Source organism: Saimiri boliviensis, chromosome 20 (assembly GCF_048565385.1).
Source record: "Saimiri boliviensis isolate mSaiBol1 chromosome 20, mSaiBol1.pri, whole genome shotgun sequence".
Taxonomy (NCBI): domain Eukaryota; kingdom Metazoa; phylum Chordata; class Mammalia; order Primates; family Cebidae; genus Saimiri; species Saimiri boliviensis.
In genome coordinates, this window is record NC_133468.1 from 24407998 (window position 1) to 24426416 (window position 18419).

Sequence of the window (18419 nt, forward strand, 5' to 3'; positions counted from 1 at the left end):
AAGCTACCAATGACCTCCTTCACAGAACTAGAAAAAACCACCTTAAACTTCATAAGGAACCAAAAGAGAGCCCACATAGCCAAGACAATACCAAGCAAAAAGAACAAAGCCAGAGGCATCATGCTACCTGATTTCAAACTATACCACAAAGCTACAGTAATCAAAACAGCATGGTACTGGTACCCAAACAGAGATATAGGCCAATGGAACAGACCAGTGGCCTTGGAGGCAATGCCACACATCTATAACCATCTGATCTTTGACAAACCAGACAAAAACAAGCAATGGGGAAAGGATTCCCTATTTAATAAATGGTGTTGGAAAAACTGGCTAGCAGTGTGCAGAGAGCAGAAACTGGACCCCTTCCTCACACCTTACACTAAAATTAACTCCAGATTGATTAAAGATTTAAACATAAAACCTACCACCATAAAAAGCCTAGAAGAAAACCTAGGCAAAACCATTCAGGACATAGGCATAGGCAAGGACTTCATGACTAAAACACCAAAAGCATTGGCAACAGAAGCCAAAATAGACAAATGGGACCTAACAAACTCCAGAGCTTCTGCACAGCAAAAGAAACAGTCATTAGAGTGAACCGGTAACCAACAGATTGGGAAAAAAATTTTGCAATCTATCCATCTGACAAAGGACTTATATCCAGAATCCACAAAGAACTAAAACAGATTTACAAGAAAAAAAAAAAACAAACAAACCCATCCAAAAGTGGGAGAAGGATATGAATAGACACTTGTCAAAAGAAGGTATATGAGGCCGATAGACATATGAAAAAATGCTCATCATCACTGGTCATTAGAGAAATGCAAATCAAAACCACATTGAGATACCACCTCATGCCAGTTAGAATGGCAATCATTACAAAATCTGGAGACAACAGATGTTGGAGAGGATGTGGAGAAATAGGAACACTTTTACACTGTTGGTGAGAGTATAAAGTAGTCCAACCATTGTGGAAGACAGTGGGGCGATTCCTCAAGGACCTAGAAATAGAAATTCCATTTAACCCAGCAATACCATTACTGCGTATATACCCAAAGGATTATAAATACTTCTATTATAAAGACAAATGCACATATATGTTTATAGTGGCACTGTTTACAACAGCAAAGACCTGGAATCAACCCAAATGCCCAGCAACGATAAGACCAGAAAAGGAAAATGTGGCATATATATACACCATGGAATACCATGCAGCCATAAAAAACTATGAGTTTGGGTCCTTTGTGGGGACATGGATATACCTGGAAACCATCATTCTCAACAAACTGACACAAGAACAGAAAATCAAACACCACATGCTCTTACTCAAAGATGGGTGTGAGAACACATGAACACAGGGAGGGGAGCATCACACACTGGGGTCTGTTGTGAGGGTGAAGGGAGGGACAGCAGCGGGAGGTGGGGAGGTCTGGGAGGGATAACATGGGGAGAAATGCCAGATGTAGATTATGGGGGGATGGAGGCAGCAAACCATATTGCCATCTGCATACCTATGCAACAATCCTGCATGATCTGCACATGTACCTAGAACCCAAAGTACAATTAAAAAGAAAAAAACTAATACAGCTGACATTTAATACAAGCCTATTAAAATTTTTCAAATGCATTGAAATATATATATAAATAAGCAAAATAATTCCACCAACACAAAGCAAACACTATTCAGGCCTTGGTGTATAATTGTCCAAATAATTTTTCTGTACACTGTAATTATTCTACAAATAGAAGTTTATATAATACTTATGTTAGAAACCTGTGTGTTTATCACAACTTGCTATTTTGGATATTTCAACTAAGTCCTATTATTCTAATTTTTCATTTCTACAAACACCAAAGAATAGGAATAATGGACTAAAAATAAATTTGAAATATAATAGTAAATAGAGGGGAAACAATTGAAAAGCTAAATTTTCTTTTCCAAGATGGCATCTCACTCTGTCTCGCAGGCTGGAGTGCAGTATGGTAGTGTAATCACAGCCCTCAGTAACCTCAAACTCCTGGCTCAAAAGATCCTTTTTGTCCACCCTAATAGCTGGGACTACAGGCCCACACTACCACAACTGGCTAATTTTTTAATTTTTTGGAAAGACATTTTATTAGTCGTTTTTACACTGCTATAAAGATACCACCTGAGACTAGGTAATTTATAAACAAAAGAGGTTTTGTCGATTCAGTTCTGCATGGCTGGTGAGGCCTCAGCGAACTTACAGTCATGGTGGAAGGCAAAGGGAAAGCAATAAACTTCTTCACAAAGCAGGAGGAGAGAGAGGGAGTGAAGGGGAAAGTACCACTTTGAAATCATCAGATCTCAAGAGAATTCACTCATTATCAGGAGAACAGCATGGGAGAAACTACTCCCATGACCCAATCATCTCCCACTGGGTCCCTCCCTAGACACGTAAGGATTACAATTCAAGATGAGATTTGAGTGGGTACACAGAGCGAACTGTATCATTCTACCTGACCACTCCCAAATTTCATGTCCTTTTCACATTTTAAAACCAATCATGCCTTCCCAACAGTCCCTCAATGTCTTAACTCATTCCAGCGTTAACTCACAAGTCCAAGTCCAAAGTCTCATCTGAGATAAGGCAAGTCCCTTCCACCTAGGAATCTGTAAAATCAAAAGCAAGTTAGTTTACTTCCAAAATACAATAGGGGTACAGACATTGGGCACATGCTCCCATTCCAAATGGGAGAAACTGACCAAAACAAAGGGGCCATAGGCCCCATGCAAGTCCAAATCCCAGCAAGGCAGTCAGTAAATCTTAAAGTTCCTGCCAGGCACGCTGACTCATGCCTGTAATCCCAGCACTTTGGGAGGCTGAGGCGGGCAGATCACAAGGTCAGGAGTTTGAGACCAGCCTGGTCAGCATGGTGAAACCCCTGTCTCTACTAAAAATACAACAAAAAATTAGCCAGGCATGGTGATGCGTGCCTGTAGTCCCAGCTACTTGGGAAGCTGAGGCAAGAGAATTGCTTGAACCCAGGAGGCGGAAGTTGCAGTGAGCCAAGATTGTGCCACTGCATTCCAATCTAGGCGACAGAGCAAGACTCCATCTCAAAAAAAAAAAGAAAAAAAGCAGGCAAAATTTTCTCTAGCACAATCCCGCTCTCATTTCAATAATCTGCCCACATGCTCCTCACACCTCCTCCTCCTCTCCTGTCACTACCACCATGATCTTGTGATTACACAATTTCATTCAGAGTCAAAATTAGAAATTAACTAAAGAAGCCACGGTATGGTATTTTATTCTAAGATGTCATCTCTTTTCAAATGAATCATCAATTTAATAACAGCTTTCCCAGTGTTAAAATGTGGGGTTAAAAATGCATTTTAAATCAAAGAAATGTACTAATTCCTATGAAGATGGTAATCCAATTAAAGCGTAATATCTCCATATTTGAAGAAATTTTCAAGGCATTAAAATGCTTTTTAGAATCAGAGGGGTGATGAATCTTTAATGACGGGAATATATGCCTGACACAATAGAAGAGAACAGACTGGTGTTTGTTGTTTAGGATGAAGAGGCAGCTTCCCAGAATCTATCAAATGCCCAAAGCCTGTGCCCTTCCCATTTATTTTTCTGGGCTGAACCCTCTCATTTTCAAGGGAAACAGGAGAAACAGAAAAGGGCATGAACTGTCCTTTGCAGGGACATGAATGAAGCTGGAACAGAAAACCAAACACTACATGTTCTCACTCATAAGTGGGAGTTGAACAATGAGAACACATCGACACAGGGAGGGGAACATCACACACGGGGGACTGTTGGGGAGTGGGGGGCAAGGGGAGAAAGCATTAGGACAAATACCTAATGCATGGGGGGGCCTTAAAACCTAAATGACAGGTTGACAGGTGCAGCAAACCACCATGGCACATGTATGTCTACGTAACAAACATGCACATCCTGCACATGTATCCCAGAACTTAAAAATGTATCTATATACAAATTTTATACATTCTATACATATATATAAAATATATATTTCATTTATATATATGAAGGGCATGAGCACTGAAAAATACATCTTCTCAAAGGCCTAGAGAAGGAGGTGTGATTGCTGCAACTTCACGTTGCCAGAATGCTACAAATCTTTCCACAAAGACTTGGTCATTAGACCACTCAAACTCTGAGGAACTATGAACTCAAGTTTCTCTCAAGAGGTACTGTCCACAAGAAAAAGCAACTTAGAAGACCAAATTCTGCCAGAGGACCAAATTCCGCCTAAATGAGTGCTTTGATCTCTAATATTGGTCAGTCCATTTTGGCTTGGAGGCGGTGAGGAAATTCTAGTATCTCTGCTCCTGGCTTATCACAGGAGGGATTTGCCCACCCTAGTGCCCCTGATTCCTTCCTGCCTTTTAAGATATTAGAAGCTGAGACCCCATCACCACCTCAGCAAATGAGATTAAACATGGCAGAGAGTAAAATTCTCTGTGGTGCTCCTCTTGCCAACAAGTTGATTTCTTAGATTCCGGACTCCCTACACTCAGCTTTCTGCCTCGTCTCAGCTGCTCAGATCTTACTAGATTTGAGCCTGCCCAAACATCAGGTATCTGTCTGGTGGCATTACCAGGACAACTCCACGATCATCCATACATCCACATGACTGTTTCCTGATGTTAGAAACACAAAGTTCTAACCAAATGGTGCTGATATAGGATGAGACTATTGATAGTGAGTTCCAAGCAGGCAGAAACTACCATATCTGCTGCAAAAGAAATGCAGAGCAATTTTGCAGAGAGATTATCGGGGGGGGGGGGGGGTTAATTACATTTATAACATATGAATGAATAGTAGCACTAACATAGAAATACAGAGGATATTTTGTTTTATAAATACAGAATATTAGGAATATTTGAAAATCAGTAGGAAAGCATATATTCTGGATTTATGGTAACATTCTATTAACTTTGAGAAAAATTTTAAATCAAAAAGCTAGGCTGGGCGTAGCAACTCACACCTGTAATCCCAGCACTTTGGGAGGCCAAGTTGTGCAGATCACTTGAGCCCAGAAGTTTGGATCAGCATGGGCAATATGGCAAAACCCCATGTCTACAAAAACTACAAAGATTAGCCAGGTGTGGAGGTGTGCCTATAGTTCCAGCTACTCAGGAGGCTGAGATGGGAGAAGCACCTGAGCCTGAGAGGTCAAGGCTGCAGTGAGCTGTAATCACACCACTGCACTCTAGCCTGGACAATAAGGTGAGACTCTCATATTAGAAGGAAAAAAAAGAAAGAAAAAGAAAAGTTAAACACTTTACATTGATATCAATGACTACATATAAAGGTATACTTTTCATTCATTCATATATTCTCTTTCATTGAGAATAGGTCTATTGATTGAAACTGGTCGATTCCCTGGTTTTCACAATGTTGTTATACCAATCTTTCAGTTATTTCTCACATTCCTAATTTGCCAGCTGTATACATAGTTTGAATGGTCATCTTAATGAGCCTTTACAAAGTTTCTCATGTTATCCTTACATATACATTAACTTTATTTTCACACATAGCATTTATTGGATTACTCACTAGCAAAGATTCATAATTTCCTTCCATTCCAGGAAATGTAAGCATTATAGTCAAACATAGTGCGTTATAGTAGAAAAGAAAGAGTAGGCTGGGCAAGGTGGCTCTTGCCTATAATCACAACACTTTGGGAGGCCGAGGCAGGAAGACTGCTTGAACTCAGGGGTTCAAGACCAGCCTGGGCAACATGGCAGAACTCCACCTGTATGAAAAAAAATATTGAAATTAGCTGAGTGTGGTGGTATGTGCCCAAGGTTGAGACTGCAGCGAACTGAGATCTCACCACTATACTCCAGCCTGGGTGACAGAGTGAGACCCTGTCTCAAAAAGGGAGGGGAAGGGAAAGAAAAGAAAGAGAGAAGGAAAGAAGGGATGGCAGGCAGGCAGAGAGAGAGAGAAGGAAGGAAGAAAAGAAAAAAGAAAAGGAAGAAAGAATTTAAATTAAGAAAATGCAGTCAAGTGCCTTCTCCACCTCTTTCTAGCAGTGTTACCTTGGACAACTTAGTTCAGCTTTCTGGGACTTGTGTTATGCCTCAATAAAATAAGAGAATAGTCAGATCAGGAACTTTTAATCTATAATTCTAATTTTGTGTACCCAATGCTGGCAGACAATGCTCTAACAGAGAAGTATGAGGCACTCGTGAACCCACACTCACAAGCACCCTCACGTACACAGAGGCTTGAGGCTCTCCGCTGTACACATCAGACTTCTGGATATTATTTTGTTTCCTGGCCTTAAAAAAAAAATGAAAAACCCCTGGGCCTGATGGCATCTGAGTTCAGGACAGCTCTAAATTTCTCTAATCCTTCCTTCCACACCGCCACTTAGAAAAAGGCACTCGAAAAATAATGAGTGTTGATGATGTCTATTGTGACGTTGGAAAACGCAACATTCAGCTATCAAGCATTGCTGGAATTGAGCCCCTCTCGACACACAAGATCCCTCACAACTCTGCACATGTTCAGGATTTCAAATGTGCAGCCTAATTAGCAGAGAAATTTTAAAAATTAAAAAGAAAAAAAATCTGGTTGCTTAACGTAACTTTGCCTTCGCTTTCAAATTATATTCCCACTTGCAAATTTCACCACTGGATTTTTTTCACGTACAGTTGACATTTTATTTCCCTGTTAAAGCCAAACTCAAGAAAAAAAAAAAAAAAAGAACAAGAGAAGGAGAGAGAGGGGGGTGGGGATGGGGGAGAAAGAATCAAACAAGCAGCCGCGTAGGAGAGGATAAGAACAGCTTGATAAAGATCACCGGAAGAGGGCTGCCTCTGGAAAGTATGGGAGCCTTTTAATAAATAACCCTGCATAAATCTAAAGAGATCTGAAATGTTTAACTAGTTTTTCAATGTGAGCAAATACACACACACACACAGCGGTCTAATATGCTTTTGCTTCATATCCTGAACGCCATAAAAATGTCCTATTATTGGTACTCACACAATTTAATGGCTTAGATAGATTAGATTCCTTAGAGGCAGAAGGCAGCTATGACACAAGGCTCAAGTTCCTGAAGTTCAGATAGTTTTAGGGCATTAAAAATGTTTCCCATAGGAAGAAATAATTTCTCCAGCAAAAAACAAGGAGTGAGAATTTCTTCAATTAATCCCATGCTTTGGACAGAAACAGTGGAAATTCCCGGTCTCATAGGTGACTTTTGCAGGAAGGCTTAGACCAGTATTTTCCCAGGAGGCCATATCCAGGTCTGTTAGAAATGTGTAAGCATGGGAGTATGGAAGAAATTTGCATATTCGTTGTGCAAAGTTTACGTAGACTGACAAAGTCCATACAGTTGAATCTCGGGCACTTTTCAAGTTTTCACATTTGATTGCTGCTACCTTTAAGTTAGTCAGTTTGAAAGTTGACTCATCTATATTCCTTCTCCCTCAGCTAACATTACAGTCTTGGGTCCCCTGAGGCAAGGCACATCACTTAATTCTGAGACTCATAGGAAGGATTCTGAGATCTGAGAGTTGAAAAGGTTTTTGTTTTCGACTTTACATACAGATTTAGAAAAGTAACGACAAGGTCGTTCGAAATTTTTCTGCAGCCCCCCTGAGCTGGAGTTTGGAAAACATTGCCCTTCCGGTGAAAATACACAGAAACCCACCTAAGGATTAGTTTAGAGCAGAGGCTTTGGAGTCAAATAATTGTGGGTCCTTGTCCCAGTTCCACTTCTCACCAACTGAAATTCAGCATGTTATTGAACTTTGCAGAGACTTTATTTCCTCATCTGCAAAATCTCAATTATAGCAAAGATCATTTCATAGGGCTGTGCAAGTTAAAGGAGATTCTTTTCAAGTGTTTATGATGTTTAAATTTAGTTCATTATTGTTTCAGCATATTAACTGTTCTTTGCTGCTTGTCTTTCATGTTCAATAGCATCAAAGGTGTCCTACAGATAATTTTTCCTGAATAAACTTTCATAATCAAACCTTTCATACTCCATATCAGCTCAAGAACTAAGGTTAATTCCTGGCGTGGAATTTAAATATCCTTAAATTTTTTTTTAACTCAGGTTATTAATCTCATTGCCAAATCACCAGCACCCTCATCCTCCTGAGTTCATCATTCTAGCTCATCATCAGTGAACTAAGGTCACCATGCTTTCCTGCACCACCTCAGAGCCCAATACGTTTCATGGTCATTACCTTTGTTCACACCCACTTTTAAAATAAGAACCACATGGGGCCAGGCACGGTGGCTCATGCCTGTAATCCCAGCACTTTGGGAGGCCAAGACGGGCAGGTCACCTAAGGTCAGGAGTTCGAGACCAGTCGGACCAGCATTGAAAAACCCCATCTCCACTAAAAATACAAAAAAATAATAATAATAGCTGGACATGGTGGTGCATGCCTGTAATCCTAGCTACTTGAGAGGCTGAGGTGGGAGGATTGCTTGAACCCAGGAGACAGAGGTTGCGGTGAGCCAAGATTGCACCATTGCATGCCAGCCTGGGCAACAAAAGCAAAACTCCATCTCAAAAACACAAAAACAAAAAAACACATGGGTCTGAGCTGTTTCAGGAAAAAGGGTACAAGCAGGTATTTCTTTTCCCTCTTCCGACTCTTCCATTTAAAAAGAGGGGATAAAGAAACAAAACTCAGCAGCTGGAAGGAGAGAAGATGTCAATTCCAGTCCTTGGCTGCTTTTAATTTGAGGCATTTCAGTATGGCTATTTCTCAGAGTCATTGAGGGCTAATGGTGCAATCCAATTTTTCCTGGATGAATTTCCCATGACAAACGATATTGGCTCATAGTTTGTGGTCGTGATGGAGTGCCAGTATTTTTCTTCCTCCAAAGCTTGGGTAGGACGGCATGGAGCTCTTATGTTGTTTAGGACATTTGTTTCCAATTTTGCAAACACTGTGAATGTGGTTATTTTTGTAGCTCTGTTAGGAAAGTGCATGGCATTTAGTTTTTCTTGTTGGAGTTAATTATAAATCATTAGATTTCCAGTGCCCACAACAAAGCCCTTGGACCTTGAAGCTCAATCACTGGTGATTGCGATAGTCCTACCCACAGCCCCCACCTCTTGCTAAATCTCTCCGTTTCTCATTATGGAGCAGGAGGGAGAAGAGGGCGTTATTTTAAGATGTTTTTATTGGCTTCTAAATGTGAAGCTTTGCTTCCAGAGTCGTCTTTTTTCCCAGAGCAAGATAAACTTTTGGGGGTTGTAAATCATGGGACTTTTGCATCATTTGACAGGGTCCATGTTTAAGAGTCATTCCAATCACCTCGCTGATGACTTAGGAAGCCAAGAGAGTTGCCCACGCATCCTGAAAAGGACGCTTTCAGTAGCACTGGGCCTATGTCCAGATCTGTTGCTTTAGGACAATAAATCATTTCTATTTTCACCTCCTCCCCACCTTCATCCCCATTTTTAGAAAACAGCACTGTGACCTGACTGGTAACTTTAGGGCCAGCCATTGGCAAAACAGACCCCTCTTCCTTCCCATAGTAAGGCACCCACATCTTTACACTGCCCTGAGCCTCCTGCTGTAATTACCCATGCCATCTCACTTCTCCAGGACAGCACTCATAGTGCCAAGATTTTTCCCACCAAAATGCCCCTATCTTGAGTGTTATTTTTCAACAAGGCTCTGTTTCCTGCTAAAGAGTAAATGGTTAATCTAATTTTTAAAATAAATACCAGCACTCAAGTATCAGTAAGTGCCAACTATAATGACGTGAGAAGACGACTTGTTTTGTACTGTTTTATTTAAAACAAACAAAAGGCCAGGCATAGTGGCTCGTGCCTGTAATCCCAGCACCTTGGAAGGCTGAGGCGGGTGGATTACCTGAGGTCAGGAGATCAAGACCAGTGCGGTTAACATGGTGAAACCCCATTTCTACCAAAAAAATGCAAAAAATTAGCCAGGTGTGGTAGCATACGCCTGTAATCCCAGCTACTTAGGAGGCTGAGGCAGGAGAATTGCTTGAACCTGGGAGGCGGAAGTTGCAGTGAGCTGAGATCACACCACTGCATTCCAGTTTGGGCAACAAGAGTGAAAGTCCATCTCCCAAAAAAAAAAAACCTCCAAACCTTCCCTTCATTTAAGCCCGTCTTTGGTTGAATCAGGGTAGGTAGTTGAGACTCTTGTTCACTTCTTCACCCTCAATGCCTAGAACAGACCCTGGCACACAGTAGGCTCCCAGGACTATCTGTGAATGAATAAGAGCCCACCCCTCTTTCCACTTCCCCCACCTGACCGAGATCCTGAGGCGGGCCCTGAGAGAAGAGCTTGCAGCCAATGCAGTTGATGAAATAGATTACACTACAATCTTGGTGCCAAATACCACTTAGTCCAACCTCACTACTTCATAGATGAGGAAACCAAGGCCCATAAAAAGAGTGTCCTGCCCCAGATCACATAGGGAATGACTCTGTTATAGTACCCAAGCTTGGGTCCCTAGACTCCCAGGTCAGGGCTCATCCCCTTGGGTTTGCTGCCCTGTTCTTTACTTTTCAGCATAAGACTTCTAGAGAAGGCTTGCTTAGAATTACTGAGACAGGGCTGAGCACAGTGGCTCACAGCTGTAATCCCAGCATTTTGGGAGGCCAAGGTGGGTGGATCACCTGAGGTCGAGAGTTTGAGACCAGCCTGACCAAACGGAGAAAACATTCACTACTAAAAGTACTAAATTAGTTGGGTGTGGTGGTGCATGCCTATAATCCCAGCTACTTGGGAGGCTGAGGCAGGAGAATTGATTGAACCCGGGAAGTGGCGTAGGTGACAAAGTGAGACTCTGTCTCAAAAAAAAAAAAGAATCACTGAGAACTGAGACAGATGTCCTTACAGCCTCCTGAAGAGAATCACTTTTTTTTTTCTGCCTTCTAAGCTGTAGTTACAAGTTTTGATGTTACTTGAAGACAATCAGGCAGTATGAAAAGAAAATCAAGTACATTATCCCTTCCCTTTATTTCCCATGCAAAACTCTATTTTTAAAAGTTAATGTTTCATCCTAGCCCACTGCCAGGAGGTGACGGTAAGAAGAGGGGAATCAGAGGATGGTTGGAACTGGGTAGATGTTTGAATGCTGGCTCATGGCCACCCTCTGTCAGATGATATTGATCTTTGGTTTTGATCTCCACTTACTAAAGAACCAAACTAGACAAATTTGCTTCCAGTGACTTCGTGTTTGTGTAAGAAGCAGGAAGACAAAAACAAGCAGAGATGATCAGTAAGTCATTCCAATATGTGTTTTGCCCCAACAGTCCAGGAAAATAGCCCATGTTAGTGTATGTAACCAAAGATCTCCTCACTAAATCCAAACATTATTCCGTAATCTTTATCTTCCTTCTTTCCTCAGTAATAATGACACTGGTAATCCCTCTTCCCCTCTTGGCACACTACTTTCCAATAGCTAACGAGGATCTACTTTTAATCCGACAGACAGACACAGCATACCCCTAGCCTTATGATTATGAGGAGGGCAGGATATCTGAAAGTGTAAGTTCTCAATCCCTCTCCCCTTCCTTTCTGCTCCCAGGAATCTCTGCAAGCAACAGACGCAATAGTGACGATCAGCTTGAAAACAACATGTAGAGCTTCAAGACTGTCAGGGTGGCTCCCGTCCAAAGCAGATGCTGAGGTGAGGATTTCAGGACACATTCATGAAGGTGATCCCAGGATGCACCTTGAGGAAGTCAGACAGAAGGCAGGCAGGCAGGGAGGAAAGCCGACATCTTACTAGGGTAGCTGGGTCCTCTGCCCCGTTTGGGATCCTCCGAGAGACTTAAAAAACACAGCTGAGAATTGTCCCACTGGAGGGTGAGGAAGCTGGGGTAGTTACCCTCCAACTCTTGCCCCACATCAGTAGAGAATCCACAAGGGCCGTCAGCTCTCCCACACCTCTGGCCTGCCCCCACGTGGCCCCCATAGCCTCTGCAGATAACAAACCCATGCAGGCAGATGCAGGATGGCTGTGGGTCTGGGAGGAAGCCGTCTGCAGAAGTTCAATGTGGAGGCTGAGGAGAGGTATGCAGGCGCTGACAGCACCTCTCGCAGAGAACAAACAGGTGATCAAAAACTACCTGCTCCTCCAAAAATGAGTGACCTGCTGTTGAGAATGGAGAGCACTGTGGAAGGTAAAAAGTGGGGCATTCGCTGCACAAAGAAATCACATGAAGCCTGGTAGGAGAACGCCCTTTTCCTCTGGATAGTAACCTTATTCCTAGAAGGCCCTTGCCCCTGCTCATTCTTTGTCTCGGTTTCAAAAGAAGTTTCTTGAGGAGGCCTTCCCTGACCTGCTCTCGTGCCCTTCCCTCCAGTAACCTTAAGATGCTCATAAATCAGTGTCCCTCTTCCCCCAAGTCTTCACATTCTCTTAGCCTCTTAGCACAGGAACAGGTCTGCCTTACTCACTTCTGTGTTGCCAACACCCGGCACACAGCCTGCACATGGAAGATGTTCAATAAATATCTAGAGGTGTCGCTCTAGATATCTATTTAATGTGGCGTGATTGTGAGTCATATTGTGTTCAGTGTGAAGGGATGGAGTAGGCCTCCTGACTCATTTTGCCTGCTTTTACTTGATCGCTCCCCTTCCTCTGTGGATGGTAGATGACGCTGTGTTCCTCAGTGCAGCTCCAGTCAGTAAAAACCCAGGTGAGAGGATTCCATCAAGTTTCACTAAAGGATATTTGCTAAAACTTCCTCCCTCTAACCTCCTTACTGTCACAACCGATTTATAAAGAACAAGGCTTACGACTATAAAGGATTTAATCAGGTTTTCTCTTTTCTTGAGAGGGTAAAAATTCAGCTTCCTTATGGAGGGAGCTGTATGCTGTGATCACTGCCTATTCTGGGAAAGGCGAGCCTGTTCCACTTAGTGACTAGCATCTTCTCAGGGTTTTATTTTCTTAGAGCTTTTCATAGCAGTTACAGCAGTGATAGGGAGGAGACGCAGATGTGCTGCCCTCAGACACGGCAGAGGGAGAGGGACAGCAGATATGGAAGAACTATCTTCCATTTCTTAGAGAACTTTCCCCCGGTTCTCTGACAATGTGTTTTCCACCAAGACATATAACAGTAACTCACTCATATTAACTCAAGTAAAGTGTGGAGGTAGTTGTAAGATAAAGAAATGCCTCATAGGACCTGGGCATAGTGGCTCACAACTGTAATTCCAGCACTTTAGGATGCCGAGGCAGGAGAATCACTTGAGCCCAGGAGTTTGAGATCAGCCTGGGCAACATGGCAAAACCCCGTCTCTGCCAAAAAAAAAAAAAAATGTTAACTGGCCTTGGTGGTGCTATGGAGGCTGAGGCAGGAGGATCGCTTCAGCCCAGGAAACTGGCTGCAATGAGCCATGATCATGCCACTGCACTCTAGCCTGGGTGATACAGGGACACCCTGTCCCAAAATTAGAAAGAAAGAAAAATATACCTCACGGGAAAGCAGAAAAATTTGAACCACACTCAGGAAAGGCCAGAAACAAGGCACATCTAGAGCTGAGCCTCTTAACCCTCCTTTTCATTCTTCATATTCCTCTAATAATAACGTTGCTCATTATTTCTGCAACATTCGTGTGTTCTTCTTTTCATATGTTAACATTATTTTAATACTAGCTCCTACAGCTAACTGGTAAAGGGGACTTTATTTCTCTATTCCATACCCCAAAAGAGTCTGGCCTGCTCTGCTTATTTGAATTGAGACAAATTCTACTAACAAGTCATGGGTTATTGACAAGCCCATAGACAATGCTAACTTTGAGACAAGTACTGAATCAATGTGGTGGGAGTAACAATGGGAAAAGAATGCTGAGCATGGTACTTCATGCCTGTAATCCCAGCACTCTGGGAGGCTGAGGTGGGTGGGTCACCTGAGCCCAGGAGTTCGAGACCCGCCTGGCCAACATGATGAGACCCCATCTCTACAAAAAAAAAAAAAAATACAAAAACTAGCCGGGCATGGTGGCACATCCCTGTAGTTCCAGGTACTCAGGAGGCTGAGGCAGTAGGACAGCCTGAGCCTGGGGAGATTGTGGCTGCAGTAACCCGTGATCACGCTGCTGTACTCCAGCCTAGGTGGAGTGAGACTCTGTCTAAAATTTAAAGACAGAGAGAGAGAGAGAGAATGGGAAGCGAGAGTTTTAAGGCATAGAACATAGACATACGCACTCAGGTGAGTGTGAAGGCAGAACTTCCTGAGAAAGTAGTGTAGACTATATAAATAGCCAAAAATTAACTGCCTCAATCCTCCTCCAGCAGAGACTGGTAGCTGGTGAGTTAGGATGCAGAAATTTACATTTGTTTTAAGACAGCTGCTTCTTCACTGTTCCATGCAGACTGATGACTACCAACCGGGAGCGTCTTCAATTCCCTGCCTGAGGCTTTTGCCAATCATAGCTTCACTCAGGCTCAAGGCAAGCCAGAGGTGCCTGGGAGTTGATGGCACCAAGAGCAGTCTTCAGTGACAAATGGGAGTTGGTAAATACCCCAGAGGCTTTGACCTTTAGGCAGGGCAACTCTGAGGCTTTTTCTGCACTTTCTCCCAGACATCCAGAGAGCAACTGGGCTGTTTCCCATAGAAATAAGCTACTCTGTGACACACGCTCTATCGGCCCTCCTCCCTTCATCTTCTCACTTCATGCTACTGCCTGTGCCTTGGAATTTACAAATCCTAACTCAGGGGGTGTTTCCTGAAAACTCAGCCTATGGAAATAATTTTCCACATTTCAGGGGTTGAATTTTCTGAAATGCTTTTTCCAGATCTGTGCTCCAGATCTCATTCTCCTCCCACTGTGTCATGGTTCCCTGGCCCGTTCTGTGACGCAATCACCTCGAAACACACAGATTGCAATAAAAGTCCACAGATTTATCATTTCCTACCATAAGATGTGTTTGCCCTACTGATAAAATTGGACAAGCAAGTGGTTAGCTCCCAGACTTTCTGAACTTGTGGAACAGGTCACATCTGAGCAATTAAAACAGTAACTTAAGTCAGCTTAAGAAATTAATTGGCCAGGCCTGGTGGCTCATGCCTAGAATCTCAGCACTTTGGGAGGCTGAGGTGGACTGATCACTTGCGGTCAGGAGTTCAAGACCAGCCTGCCCAACGTGATAAAACCCGTCTCTACTAAAAATACAAAATTAGCCGGGAGTAGTGGCACATGCCTATAATCCCAGCTATTTGGGAAGCTAAGGCAGGAGAATCACTTGAACCCAAGAGGTGGAGGTTGCAGTGAGCCAAGATCTCACCACTACCTGGGCAACAAGAATGAAACTCCATTTCAAAAAAAAAAAGAAAAGAAAAGAAAGAAAGAAATGAATCAGGTAGTCCAGGCTCAGAAATATGTCAATCAGAGAAATGCAGTCAACAACTAAAATAGTAATTTTAAAACAAAAAACTCTTCAAATAGAAAGGTAGATTCCATTCATGCTTAGGAACTCAACAGCAACATCATAACAGTTCTGCCAAGTTAATATATAAATTTAATTCATTCCAAATAAAAATTATCAGCAGTATTTTTTAGCTATTTTCTTATGGAAAAATAAACAAGTAAAACTAGCCAGAAAAATTGCATTTAAAAAAAGCAATGAGGGAAAATTAGCCTTGCCAAATATTAAAATACAATATAAAGCTACATTAATTAAAGCAACATAATACTGCCCCATAAATAGAAATGTCAATGGAATATTCCAGTAATAGACCCCAAAGCATAGTGAAATTTAATATACAACAAAGGCATATTTTTTTTTTTTTTTTTGAGACGGAGTTTCGCTCTTGTTACCCAGGCTGGAGTGCAATGGCGCGATCTCGGGCGCGGTGGCTCAAGCCTGTAATCCCAGCACTTTGGGAGGCCGAGGCGGGTGGATCACGAGGTCGAGAGATCGAGACCATCCTGGTCAAGATGGTGAAACCCCGTCTCTACTAAAAATACAAAAAAATTAGCTGGGCATGGTGGCACGTGCCTGTAATCCCAGCTACTCAGGAGGCTGAGGCAGGAGAATTGCCTGAACCCAGGAGGCGGAGGTCGCGGTGAGCCGAGATCGCGCCATTGCACTCCAGTCTGGGTAACAAGAGCGAAACTCCGCCTCAAAAAAAAAAAAAAAGAAAAGAAAAGAAATACATTCACACAATGGATAGCCATATAGAGAAAAAAATGAATCCATTCCTCTAAACTTAAAACAAAATAAATTACAGATGGAGTAAATATTTAAATGTAAAAAATAAAAACCACAAAATTATAGAAGAAAATAGAAGAGATGTTTTTACAATCTTGGAATGAGGCAGGTCTTCTAAGCATGACACGTAGATCAGAAGTCATGGAAGAAAGACCGTTAAGTTTGCACAAAAAGAAGACATTTTTGCACACTGAAAACCTCCAAAAGCAAAGTCAAAAGAATATGTGGCCAAAAAAATTATGTGTATTTGTGCAATTCCTATCACAATTGGCTTAGTTCCATAATATATACAGAACTCCTAAAAATTATGTAAAATCAACAACTTAATATTTGCTAGCAAAGGACATAAGTAGACAATCCATAGAAAAGTAAAGATACTTTTAAAGCATGGTTAGTTTTAGTCATAATATGAAATACTTAACCATAGTAATGATAATGTAAGTGCAATTAAAACTATAGTGAAGTTCCATTTTTCATAAATCAAATTGACCACATGGAAAAGTTTAGAATCAACTGTTTTTTGTTTGCTGGCTTGTTTTTAGAGAGACGGGTATGACTCTGTTGTCCAGGCTGGAGTGCAGTGACATAATCATGGCTCACTGCAGCCTTAAAGTCCTGGGATCAAACGACCCTCCAGCCTCAGCTTCCTGTATAGCTAGGACTGCAGGAGCTTGCCAATATACCCAGCTAAATTTTTTTATTTTTTCTTAGAGGGGGATCTCACTACGTTGCTCAAGCTGGTTTCAAACTCCTGGCCTCAAACAATCCTCCTGCCTCAGCCTCCCAAAGTGCTGGGATTACAAGCGTAAGCCACCACACTTGGCCCACTCTGTGTTGAAGAACAGGCAATCTTACACACTGATGGTACAAATATGAAGGACAGTATCTACTAAAATTATAAATGCATGTACCCTTTGACCCAGCAATTGTCCTTTTGTGGGCAGTTCAGAACCCTCTGTAGGACAGGGGTTGGTGAACTTTTCCTATGAAGGGCCAAACAGTAAATATTTTAGGTTTTGGAGTTCAAGAGCTCTCATCTCAGCTACTCACTCCTGTCACTGCAGCATGAAATCAACTACTGACAATCAATATGCAATAAGCATGGCTGGGTTTTAATAAAACTTTATTTACAAAACAGGTTGTGAAGAAGACTTAGCCTGCAGGCCATAGTTCAACAACTCCTGCTATAGAAGGGCAGCAGAAGCAAAAAGGCTGCACACACCCTTGCCGTGGCAGAGACCACTGGCTGTTCCCAACTCCATTCCTTGCATACAGTAAAAGCTCTGCAACTAGGACTCGGATGCCCAGCCAGGAATTGCGTCTCTCAGCCCTCTGTGCAGCTTGCTGGCCACATAGCTAAGTTCTCCATGATGTATGAGCAGAAGTAGCAGCTCTGGTTCACTTCCTTAAGAAGAAATGTCTGCCTCTGGACCTGTTCTTTTTCGCCTTCTCATTGGCTGCTGACAGTGACAAGAAGGACATTGAAGCCAATACTTAAAATAGCTAAGCTGCCGTCAACCAGCGTCCTGAATTACTGAATGGGCAGAGTGATCCAGGGCAGGGCGGGTTTGCAACATAATAAAACATGATCAAAATTGTTGCAAACTTGACCTGGGAGAGAAAAATCTTTTTGCTTCATAACCTTCTTCTGAGAAGTTACCATTCCTGATAAAATGCTTAAGCAATTTTCTGTGAACTTTAATGGGATTAAGGTTTGCTCTGGAAAACCAATTACCTACATGCCCAATTACCCACACCCTCAGTGGCCAACTGTCAATCAAGAACCTAGTGACCTTTAACCAGACTTTCTTTTCTTTCTGTGTCTAGTCTAACAATAATTATCTAACCATTCTCTTTTCCTATAAAATGTCCCTGCCAAAAGTGAATTGAGGAAGTGGCCTTCTCAGGTCCATTTCCCTTCTACACATGATCATACTAAAACTTTAGTACATGCTCACAACTAAATTGTCTGAAAAGTTTTCTCTAACACTTGGAACATTCACATGTATGTTAGCCCATCGTGCATCACTATAAAGGAATACCTGAGACTAGGCAATTTATAAAGAAAAGAGGCTTCATTGGCTCATTGCTCTGCAGGCTGTACAAGCATGGCTCCAGCATCTGCTCCTGGTGAGGGCCTCAGGAAGCTTCCTATCATCGTGGAAGGCAAAGGGGGAAGAGGCGTATCACACAGTGAGAGAGGGAGTGAGAGAGCATGCACGAGCG

At 42.3% G+C, this 18419-nt stretch overlaps 1 long non-coding RNA gene across 1 annotated transcript; it reads left to right on the forward strand.

Annotated features, from left to right (window-relative positions):
• The first annotated feature begins 11202 nt into the window (after positions 1-11202).
• Positions 11203-17990, forward strand: LOC141582478 (uncharacterized). The gene is made up of 3 exons (XR_012515328.1): positions 11203-11246; positions 11556-11657; positions 17332-17990. It is a non-coding gene; the product is annotated as an uncharacterized LOC141582478 (long non-coding RNA).
• Positions 17991-18419: the final 429 nt, after the last annotated feature.